Source organism: Herpailurus yagouaroundi, unplaced genomic scaffold, assembly GCF_014898765.1.
Source record: "Herpailurus yagouaroundi ecotype Mexico unplaced genomic scaffold, PumYag 140, whole genome shotgun sequence".
Classification (NCBI taxonomy): Eukaryota; Metazoa; Chordata; class Mammalia; order Carnivora; family Felidae; genus Herpailurus; species Herpailurus yagouaroundi.
In genome coordinates this window covers 70689987-70702527 of record NW_024412395.1, presented here as the reverse complement: position 1 = coordinate 70702527, position 12541 = coordinate 70689987, and the positions used below count along the sequence as shown (strand labels likewise).

The 12541-nt window shown below is 36.8% G+C and overlaps 1 protein-coding gene across 8 annotated transcripts in view; it reads left to right on the top strand.

Annotated features, from left to right (window-relative positions):
* The window catches only part of STAT4 (signal transducer and activator of transcription 4), a 118798-nt gene that overhangs the window by 67233 nt on the left and 39024 nt on the right, over positions 1–12541 (top strand). The window lies entirely within an intron of this gene.

The window sequence follows — 12541 nt, the reverse complement described above, 5'->3', positions numbered from 1 at the left end:
AAAAACGAATGAGCTCTTGCCATTTGCAAGAACATGGATGGGCCTAGAGGGTATAATGTTAAGTGAAGTTAGTCAGACAAAGAAGGACAAATACCATATGATTTCACTCATGTGAATTTAAGAAACAAAACAAGTGAACAAAGAAAAAAAAGAAAGACCAACCCCCTCCCAAAAAAACAGACTGTTAAATACAAAGAATAAACTGGTGGTTGCCAAAGGAGAGATGGGGGGGGGTGTGAAATAAAGGGGATTAGAGTGCACCTATCATGATGAACACTGAATAATGTATAGAATTGATGAATCACTATACTACACACCTGAAACTAATATAACACTGGTTATTACACATCAATAAAAAATGTTTAAATATTTTTAAAAATATCTTTCACAGTACATAACTATCACATGAGTTGATATTTTCCTTAGTCTAATATGCCTTTTGGATTTATGACATCTTTTTCCATACAAAAAATATTTAAATGTAGTGAAAAATCCATCTTTTTCATACAGTTTCTGGGGATCTTGCCATTGGCTAAAAGTCTCCCAACTCTTAAATTATACAAGTTTTCCTAAATTTTATTCGAACATTTTTTAAAAATTCAGTCTTTCATCTAGATAGAATTCTTAGAGAAATCCACTTTCTTCTTCTGGATTGATAGACAAGTATACCAGCAAGATTTTTTTTAATAATCCTACTGAACTGAAATACCAGCTTTCTATGTTAATTTTCTCATATGATAATTCTCCACCACTCTCTGTTATGCTCTGCTGATTAGTTATATGTCAATATTATTGATTATAATGTATACTTATGAGTTAGACATATGCTACAAGTCATAGTGTATGTCGATACCTAGTATGACAAGCCTTCCTTCCCCCAACTTGGAGACAATGATCTGGTGGTTAATTGATTGCAAGCCTACACTCTGGTGTCAAATTGAATCCTGGTTTCAAGTCAGTTAACATCTCTATATCTTAGTTTACCCATCTGATAAATTGGGATGATAATATTTGTCACAAACAGTTGTGAAGATTAACTGGAGCAAAACATAGAACACTTGGAAAATTCCCTGGCATATGCTAAGCACTGAAAAATTAGCCTTTGTCATTTCTTAACTGTTGTACAGGATTTCTTTCTTATGGACATCATTGACTCTTCCCTTCAACCCAAACCCTCTCGAAGCAACTCTTGGGAGTCTTAACTTCAACTGCATTAAATATATGTATTCATTTTGGGCCAATTAAAATTTTTATGATACTATGTGTCACATCCTGGAACTCTGTTCTGTGTTATGTTTTTAGTTTATGCCCTCTTAGATCTTGTTCAAAGTCTTCAATATGACTCTGGTTCAATGACTTTCATATGACTTGCACCTTTCTTGTTAAATGTATTCCTGTTTTAAAAATTATTTTTCTTATTATTCTGATTGTAACATTTTCCCCATGTCTAGTTCTAGATGGTTATTGCCATTGTAGAAAAAAAAATGTCATCTTGTTTATTCCTTCTAGCATTTTTTATTAGAGTCTCTTGGTTTTTTTTTTTTTTTTTTTACTGTACATACAGTTATATCATCAGTAGGAGAGATGTGTGTATACCTTCTTTACCAAGATTTACATTTAGTGCTCCATTTTCCTGTCTTTATACTCTTGTCTAAATACTCTTTAACTATGATAATGATGTCTCCTTGTTATCACAAGAGTAGTGGTAAAAGGGTGACCAAAGGATCCCACCAGACATAAGCACAGGACCCTGACTCCTTTACCATCAATAAAAGATGTGTCCTACTACACAGAAAGCTGGAGACTCAGCGTGGGTATGAACCCACTCAGGGGACAGCTTTCATGGTTCAAGCCTCCCCAAGGCAGCCTCACTACCAATGATAGTGCTTATCCTGGGTGAGGATCCCATCCGGCGTTACAGGGAAAGAACAGTGAACTTGAAGAATTCACTGTTTTTATAGGTAGAGAATCAAGCCTGCTCTTTAGCTGAGGGAGCCTTTACCTCATTAAGGTTGCCTGCTACAAATACAACTCTGAAAAATGAGATGAGTAAAAGAATTGTCAGGGCCTTGCACTGTTGCCATATCCAGCCAGATCATGCAGGGACACCCAGGGTCCACGGCAGATTACCTCTACCAAAAGCAAGTATAACTGCCTCAGGTATTAAGGCCCCAGTTGTCTCAGGAAGTCATTTAATAATCTTGTAACCAAACACAGGCTCATTTTCTGTTGGTTGGTTGGTTTGTTTTCACCATGGCAGCTGTCTTGAGGTTTCATGAAGAATGGTTAGTCCTTGAACAGATTTATCAAAGAAACTATTCTAATTTCCAGGGAAAATAAAACAAAATGCAGCTGTGGCTCAAGGGGTTTGGCTAAATAAAGAAGGAATGCATTTTTTAAAAGGCAGCAATGATTTAGAAAGGTCATCGTTTATCGAATAAAATACACCCAATTTGAAGAGTTTCTTCTCTCTAACTTCCCAGTTCCATGACTTTTCACAAATAATTTAAGCCCTGGGCTTCCTAATATGTGCCTTGCAGGCTATTGTCACCATTAAAAACAAATTGTATAAAGCACCCTGCATGTAATCGGTATTCAATAACATGCATGCTCCATTATTGTTATGTTCAAACATGTAAATAGTAAGTGGAGTTTGTTAACATTTACCTTGTGTTCTTCCTGTCATTCTGAATTAAGCAGTTCATTTATCTCTTAATTACAGGGCTGTGAATTACCAAAGAGCATTGAATTTTAGTCATCCTAATGATTTAACTAGCCTCCAACTCTTCCTCTTTTCACTGAATGACAAAGTTTCAAGGCCAACATTCATCTTCTACAAAAACCTTTCCTGAAATAAAGCAAAGAGAAAGATCTGATATGAACTATATACGTGTAATCTGTCACTTCTTGTTTCATTTTAATCATAAAAGTTCCACATGCTTAATTATTTTAAAACTTCTAATACCAAAGAATTGGGGAAAAGTAAAATTTCCATTCCTCCCTATCCCATTTCCCCAAGGAGAATCATTAATGAGAGTGTGATGTGTTCATTCCAGGTTTTATTTCTATGCATAGAAAGTGTAATATTAGTTATTTTCTTCCAAAGATTATATGAATTATGCTGAGGTGAAAGCACTATATTATTATTATTTCTAATTTCAAGCTTGTGGGTTAATTTTTTTTAATTCAAAGCAGCTTTTAGTGTGTTTGTGTGCATGCACAAGTTAGTCCTAAAGAAAAGACAAGGAAGTCCCTCCTGTCTGATGTGTCGAAAGCCCCAAATACATAGTCTTCCTTTCTCTAGGGCTTTATATTCATGTAAATATACTTCCTAGGACATAGCTCACATAGCTCGGTCTTCATTGCCTTTATAATAGTTTTTTTTGTTCCTTTCTGTGAAACCTATTAATAGGAAGATTTTTATCTTCTGTGACTTGCCATTATGAGCTTTCAGCTCTCCTAACACCCCCAGGAGGTAACAAAGAAAACTCCTTATGTTTACAGAGTGCTTTACAGATTACAAAGCTCTTTTTCAAATGTCTGCCATGCTCCTCACTGTGACTCTGTGATGAGTGGCAAGCATTATTTCCCCAACTGACTAATAGGACAATTAAAGTAATAAAGGTTAAAAGGCGACTTGCCTAAGGTCACACAGCCACCGTCACAAACCCAGTTACCCTCAGTTTCTTAGAGAGTTCTCAGGCAGCTTCACAGAGTCAATTGTCCAGGATGAGTTGAGCCATCACAGACATAGAACATAGTTTAGGAAATATACTCAGAGTTTATAGAAAACATACTTGATTCCTTTAAGAAGTGTTTTCTTTTCATTTAAAAGAGTAAGCTAAGACAAGCTATATATACCTGCAGCTAATTTTTAGCTACTGGATTTTAAGATGGATGCATTATTATCAGCATAAATAGAAATAAGGCATTAATCATTTCCATCCATGGAGAATCTGTACCTCACCTCTCTTTCATCAAGAAACTCTTTGTGGTGATGAGAGGATTTAAAGCTAACTAAACAAGGGAGTGCCTGGGTGACTCAGTTGGTTAAGCATCAGACTCTTGACTTCGGCTCAGGTCATGATCTCACAGTTGGGTTCGTGGGATCAAGCCCTGAGTCAGGCTCTGCGCTGACAGCACGGAGCCTGCTTGGGATTCTCTCTCTGCCCTTCCCCCTCTCTCAAAATAAATAAATAAGCTTTAAAAAAATTAAAAAATAAAGCTAACTGAACAGGAGAGGCAAGCCACTCTATTCATTTGCTTTTGTTCATTCCCGGCAAAAGAAATAGCATAAGGATGTGTGAGACCTGTGACTTCAATAAGACAATTTAAAAAATAGACTTGATTTTTGTAGAACAGTCTTAAGTTTACAGAAAAACTGAGTGGAAAGTACAGAGATTTCCCATCTACTCCCTTAGCCTCCCCTCCCCCGTGTCAGTGCGTTTCCCCTGTCGTTAGCAGCTTGCATTCAGTGTGGCACATTCATTACAACTGATGAATCACTAATACATTACTATTAAAGAAAGTCTATAGTTTATTTTAGGATTCATTCTTTGTGTTCCATAGTTCTGTGAATTTCAGTAAACACATAATATCATGTAGCCACCATTACAGTCTCATACAGAAAAGTTTCACCACCCTAAAAATCCTGTGTTCCATCTGTTCTTCATTCCTCCCTCCCTCCCTTCCTGCCCCCGCAACTCCTAGAAAACACTGATTCTTTTACTGTCTCCATAGTTTTGCCTTACAGTACCTAGCCTTTTTATATTGGCTTATTTCATTTAGCAATGGCTTTAAGTTTTCTCTTTGCATAACTTGATACCTCATTTCATTTTATCACTGAATAATATTCTATCGTATAGATGTACCACATTATGTTTATCCATTCACCTACTGAAAGACATCTCAGTTGCTTCCAAGTTTTGATAATTTGAATAAAGTTGCTATAAACATTCATATCCTGGCTTTTTTTAAATTTTTTAAAAATTATTTTCTCAATGTTTATTTATTTTTGAGAGAGAGACAGACAGAGTGTGAATAGGGGAGAGGCAGAGAGAGAGGGAAACATAAACCTGAAGCAAGCTCCAGGCTCTCAGCTGTCTGCACAGAGCCTGACTCAGCGCTCGAACCCATGAGCCATGAGGTCATGACTTGAGCGGAAGTGGGAGGTTTAACTGACTGAGCCACCCAGACACCCCATCGTATCATGGCTTTTGTGTTGTCGTAGACTCTGGGTCTAAAGTTCTCTCTTGTCTAGCAAGAGAGCGGGATGCAGGATTGAAAGCGAGAGATGACTAATGTCTGGGAAAAGACAAGAGCCCTGAATAAGGGTCCTTGCCCCATATTTATTCAGATCAGAAGGCTTACAAACATGATGGGCATGCACAAAGAGACAAACTGTGAACATTAACTTGGCGGCATGAAGGAAGAGGAGGGTTTTGAAGACATACAGTGTTTGGGGTTTGGGTCAATACAAAACAAAATCTGGGCACCAGACAGTCGGGGAGGAATGTTGTTTACAGAGGACATGAGGCAGCACCTCTGTTTATCTTAGCTAGCCTAGGGGATGAGACAGATAGGGAGAGTAACCTCAGGGTTAATAAGGCACCTTTTCTTTTGTTAACCATCTTCGCTCTGGGCTGCTTTGCCTACAGCACAGCTGTCCATAGTCCAATTCACCAATTTACCTAATCTGGCCCTATTCTCCTGTGAAAGTAGCTTTCTGCTACAGTACTAAATTGGGGGTGCTTCCACCCTGAATATCTAATCTTGTTTATTTCATATACCTATGTATTTGGTACCTTTGCACCATTCCTATTTTAGGCCTTTGCCTCTCCCTGTCTATTCTGGGGCTCTTCACCCCCTCTCTATTTTGGGGTGTCTTTGCGCCTCCCTATTCTTGGGGTGCCTTTGCACCCCATATTCTTGGGTGCCAATCTGGTTTACCCAAACTCGGGTGTGAGCATTTTATGGCTTTGTATTTCTTTATGCGTTGTTAACCTATTGGTGTAAGTCCAGGGGATTCCTAATCTTATCCCCCACATTGTGTGAGCCTAAGTTTTTAATTCATTTGGGTAAATAGGAGTATGATTGCTGGATCATATGGTGGGAGTATGTTTAACTTTGTAAGAAACTGCCAAACTATCTTCCAAAGTAGCTGTACCATTTGAAAGTTCCTGTTGTGCCACATCCTCTTCAGTATTTGGTGTGGTCTGTGTTTTGGATTTAACCTTTCCAATAGCTGTGTAGTGGTATCTCGTGGTTGTTTTAATTATCCTGGAAGATAATTGCTTTTTAAATCTATTAGACTGATCCTTCTACATCTTAATCAGCCTTAAGACAACTAGGTCAGCTCTTCAAATTGATTGGGATTTTTCTGCCATAGACATGTTCTTATGATTCTAGTGAGAAAATACTAGGTAGAAGCTATTAAGAAAAATCATGTGCCCAGAACAAAGAGAAGGATATAGGAAAAGGCTGAAGCTGAGAACATGTTGTCAAGTAGAAACAGGCCACTGTGTTTGGCACTGGTAAGAGGCAAGGATAAAAATGACTTAAGAGCACTATTTGGGATGATAAAAGGGGAAAGAGCTCATTGGCAACCAGAAGTGTGCAGTAGATTGCAGATTGCCAATAAAAGTGTGAATGAAAACATTTGACTCCATAATTGGAGACAACTGCTTCATATCCCAGAGATACCATAAAAGAGGAAATATCAACATTTGAGTGCAGTATGGTTATAGGTAGTTAAAAACAATGAGAAGTCAAAATTTCTCTAATTGAGGTTAGAAGATGAGCTGGTATAGCAGAACCAAGGGGTGCCCTACCCATATCCCCTTGGGCCCCATCATTTCAGTTTAATCTAGTGGAGTGATAAGTGCTAGCATCTGTATATATACACATATATATATATTTTCTTTTTGCTTCAGGGCTAATGAAGATAAGAGTTGGTATAAAAATGCTCCAGTTCCCAAAGCCCTTGGGTAGATAGCTCTGTCACCTGCTCTCTCCACTGGTTCCTAACCCATCTTAGCCAATGGCTTGATAACACCTGGTTTACTGGATACCTTTTCTTTGTCTCACTTATCCCCCTCCCATAACTGTTTTTGGGGATCAACTCTTAATTATACGTTTTGCACTCAAATTCTTATTTCAGGGTTAGCTTTTGGAGGAACCCAGGCTCAGACAGTTGTTGATGACATGTTTCTTCAGAATCCTACATCCCCTTTGGTTCCTATTGCCTCCCTCTTTCCAGGCTCTCATGAAATTTCCCCCTTTATTTGACCTGAGACTCATTATTTTCATCCTGTAGTTGCCAAGTCATTGACTGCAGCCAGAAAACAACATCCTATTCTTCTTTCACAATGCAGAGGCAATTAATTAAATGTAGTGTTAACTCTTCCTCATGTGTTTGCATTTTAAAGGGGATCCTTGGAGAAAGAACTCAAAGGAATGAATGAATGTCTAGTTGTGAAATCTCAGATTCTGTGCCACCTGAATGGAGGAGATTATTTTGAGCAAGACTTCTCATATCCTTTACCTCTGATTCTGGTACTCCTTGGACCATTTGGGAGAAAACAAGCAGATTAACTAGTCACTTTTAAGTGACAAGTCAAAATTAGAAATTAAATGGAAGGGCTGGAGAAGAGGAATTTGAAGGAAAGCCAAAGAATTTGGCAGAAAGTAGCAAAAAGAATAAAACAGCATATTCATTAATCCTAAAATACCTTTTTTCAGCATTTTAATCTCTGAAATGAAAATGCATCTTATAATCAGTAGCATCTCTTAATTACGGTTGTCAGGTGGCAAACACAATGTCATTGTCACTGCCTGTGATATGAAACTCGGTCATAGCTATTCGCATTGTTGTCACTTCAGTTGAATTATGTGCACTGTTGGCATAGCATATGTTGAGTTTAATTGCTGCTTAAAGCGTCATCAGTATAATACTGATTTAGGATTGAAACAAATAGCTATCAATTATGCAAAATGGGTTGGGAACAAGTCAGCAGGGTATAAATGTGATATTTGTTAAGCAAATTATTTGTCACTGGATGGATGATCCTAAATTCCATATTTCCATGGAAAGTAACAGTAAAGTGCTTTACAGGATGAACCAAAGGAAGATGCACACAGGTAAAAGAAGTTGTGTTACATTTTGTTTTTGAGATTCGTGCAAAAGGATTGCCTATCATACACAAAGCAACAGTGGGAAGAGAAATTGCCAAATTCCTCACAATAGAGTAATGAAATATCAGTGCAACAGCAAACTAGAATAAACAAATCATGCATTGCATGGAACGATCTTTAAGATGCATAGTATCTATTTATCCGAAACTTCCTGCTGATTTGGAACACAATGCACTTAACTTCCAGCATGATGCCATTGATGAAAAAGTTCAATATGTGTTTAATCAAATAGGTAATGCCTGGGATGGGGAATTTGTTTTCTTTGATGAGACTTAAAATTACACTGTCAGTGCAAAAGGGATCAAGAGTATGAGTTTGGATTATGACAAGCAGTGTGTCACTGTAATCTTATACCTGCCAATTGCTGAAGTTACTGCCATATTTAATTTAATTTAAACAATGTCTAAGAATAAGAACTTCTTCAAAGACATTATTGGGATGGCATTAAGGAGGGTACTTGTTGTGATGAGCCCTGGGTGTTATAGGTCAGTGATGAACCCCTAAATTCTACTCCTGAAACCACTATACTCTATATTTAACTAACTTGAATTTAAATAAAATCTTGAAAAAAGGAACAAAAAGATATTATTGAGTGGACCAAAAAAATATAGATGACAGTCCAGCTGATAGAGGACTGCTTAGTAGGCTTCTGGAATAGACATCCAGGAACCTACTATATATTCTTGTCCTCAATGATTTTATGGACATGTTTCTGAATAGTTAAAGAATAATTCCACCTAAAAGCATAGTGATATGGTTGTTAATAAAGATGGCATGACCAGGCCACTACAACCCCTCAATGTTTCAGTCAACAAACCATTTAAGGACCATTTGCAGAAGGAATGTGAGTCCTGGTTCATGTTTGAAGGTTTTCTATTAAGACCTTCTGGTAAGATCAAGAAAGTGCTAGCATCAAAACTTACCGAATGGAGACAGTAGCTGTGCACGCTTTAAAGAAATGCTGCATCACCAACATTCCTGATGTCCCAGAGGACATTATTTTATGGAATAATATGAATGCCAATGGGACTAAGTTGAAAAGAGATTCAGAAAATTTGAATTCTAAGTAAGTGAAGAAGTTTTAGGAATACATTAACCAATTTACTTCACATGTATTACCCTTTTTATATATGCACAGTGCTGATATGTGATTTTAAATATTTATATCTCTATAGAAATAAATCCAGAGTTCTTTCAATAAGGATAAAATAAAATTTCCAAGTGATAAAAAGCATTATGTCATAGTTTATATTTTTGCTTCAAAGCTAAACGCATCATTAAAGTTCAGTTCACAGAAATGGTAGGATTGACTCACTAGTATATCATACGTCTGAATGTGTGTGAGAGAACCCTAGGGAGAGCAATCCACAAGATAGATTTTAGCATGCCTCTCTCAATAACTGATTAAATTAATCAGAAAAAAAATCAACAGAGATGCAGAAATCTGAACAAAATAACTGACACACATTGGGCTAATGAGCCTGTGTAAGACATTTGCACTGCATGCAGACTTCACATTCCCCACAAGCTCATATGGGACATTTACAGAAGGTTCATCTGCTGGGCCACAAAGCAAGTCTTAGCAAATTTTAAGTGGTTAAAGTCACTCAGAACATCTACTCTGATTAGAATTTTTTAATCTATAAAAAATGAGTGGGAAAAAAAAACCCCAGAGAAGTAGAAAACCCCTATGTTTGGAAATTAACCAAAACATTTATTTCTAAACAAGACATAGGATGAAGGTAAAATCCTGATGGAAGTTAAATGATAGAAAAGGAAGAAAAATGTTATCAACATTCACAAAAGATATGATTTGTGTATGTAGAAAATCTGAGAGAGTTTACAGATCAATTGCTAGAAATTGCTAAGAGATATTAAAAATACATTATTAGAGGGGTGCCTGGGTGACCAAGTCAGTTAAGCGTCAGACTTAGGCTCAGGTCATGATCTCACGGTTTGTGAGTTTGAGCCCCGCGTCTGGTTCTGTGCTGACAGCTCAGAGCTTGGAACCTACTTCCGATTCTGTGTCTCCCTCTCTCTCTGCCCCTCTCCTGCTCGCACTCTCTCTCAAAAATAAATAAACATTAAAAGTTAAAAAAAACACACATTATTAGAGTCAATAAGATTTTTGCTAAGTTGCTAGATTCAAATTCAATATACGAAAGTCAAATATATTTCTACATACCAGCAAAAATAATTAGGAAAGAAAGATATAATTTATTCTATTATCAAAAATACCAGTTATATAGAAATAAACCTAACAAAACAATGTGTAAGATCTCCATAGATAATTATAATGCTTAATGGAGAGACATTAAAGAAGACCTAAATAAATGGATTAGAACACAATTATAAAGATCCCAAATGTATCTAAAGATTTAGCAACATTTAAATTCTCAACATGATCATGTGCGTGACTGCAGGCAGACAAGCTGGTTCTAAAATTTATATGGAAATGCAAAGAAACCTATTTTGCTTGACGTCGAAACTTATTATAAAGCTCTAGTAATTAAGATAGCTGGTTGATAAAACAGAGATAGGTAGAATCCTAGATGGAATGGAGTCCAGAAGCAAACCCACCCGCATGTGGACACTTGATGTATGAGACTCAGCCCAGCAGAGCACAGTGGGGGAAAGACGTCAGTAAATATTGTCAGAACTGGGTACCCACATAGAAAAATGTGAAAAGGACCTCTCATTATTGACAAGCTCCAAGAGAATTACAGTGAAAAACAATACGATAAAAAGGTAACAGGGAAAAAACCTCCAGGACTTCAGGTTAGGGAAAAACTTCCTAAGTCATAAAAAAAGCATTAATCATAAAGGGAAGAATTAATAAGTTTGATTTCACCAAAATAAATACTTCTATTCATTGGCACTTATGAAAGCACAGCCACAGGGCAGAAGATAATGTGCTACCCATATATAAGACAGACACACACCCAACAGAAAATGGGCAGTTTTCTCTCTCTGGCGTTATCTTCCTTCCTTCCTCCCACCAACACAGTCAGGGGTGTTTTTTATTTTGTTTTGTTTGGGTTGCGTTTGGTTTCGGTTTTGATTGCTTTTCTTTTTTCTTTTTTCTTAAGGTTCATACACGTGGTAACTGAAAGATGAACAGGAGTACATCATTGATATTTACCAAAATAAAAAGCAGTAATTTGGTTTTGAATCTGTAGTGATCAATTTTCCATGAGATGTTTTTGTCTCATACATTTAAGTGAGGGACTAAGTTAGAAAAATGCAGAAGGAAAAGTGAAAAGATAGGTTAGATGAAAACAATGGTGATGCTGTGCTCTCTTTAACTAAGGGAGAAAAATAAACAGTTTAACCTTATAAGACATGAGGGGAAGTTGAATCTGAAAGGGAAGGTAAAATAGTTCAAGCAGGAAAGGAAAATGAAAATGTACACAACAGAGCTGAGAAATGTTGAAAGATAGTATCTGAATGATCACGGGAAAGCTCCCATAAGGGTAAGAAAAACAAAGACAAATAATGGTGATTCTCAGGGTCTTAGCGGAACTCCAGATCTTGGGAAGAGTTTTCAAGTTTACATAAATAACAGAGCCTCCAAATGAGCCCTAGAAGAAGAAGTCCTCTATTTTTAAAACCAGGATATTTAAAAATTAAAGGCAAAATGAGAAAGCATTATCTTTCTTGGGAAGTTGAACAGGAGTTATTTGGAAAAAAAATCAATAGATAGGAAAATTAACAACAGGAGCAAATTTCTAACTACAGACTGTCTGAAGTTGTCAGCATGCAGAAATGGGAAATTTGGTATGTTTGCTAAAGAAATAGAATCATTTTCATTTCTTTACCTTATGGGCTGTTGTCAGTTTATTTTTGTTTTGTTTTTTTTTTTTTCTTTTGGAGCTTTCTGATTTAAGAGGGAAGAAAGGTTTTTGCAGGTTGTAGAATATGGAAGAGCAGGAACTCAGAAACTTGGTGTTTACCCTAGGTTTACAAATAAAAGTCCCAACTGATGTCCATCACCTAATAAAATTATGGCAGCAATGAAGGTCATAAAAATGTTTACAACCTCATTTCTTTCCTTGAAAGATCCTTTGGTTTATCAATCTGTATAATCTTACTTTTGATTAATCGCCAATTTTCCACTTTATGGGTCGTTATTCTGTCTTTTTTTTCTGCTATTGACCTTTTGACCGTTTAGTAGATAATTATCACTTCCTTCAGAGAGGAGGGTGGAGGGAAACTAAATACTTTTCTACATTTATTAAGCATCCTGTTAACCCTGGCTTGGAAAAGTCCTCGTAACAAAGAAGTTTAACACTCCTAAAATAATGGTGGTGTTGCAGATAGTTCTATAAACCAAGACATCTCAGACCCC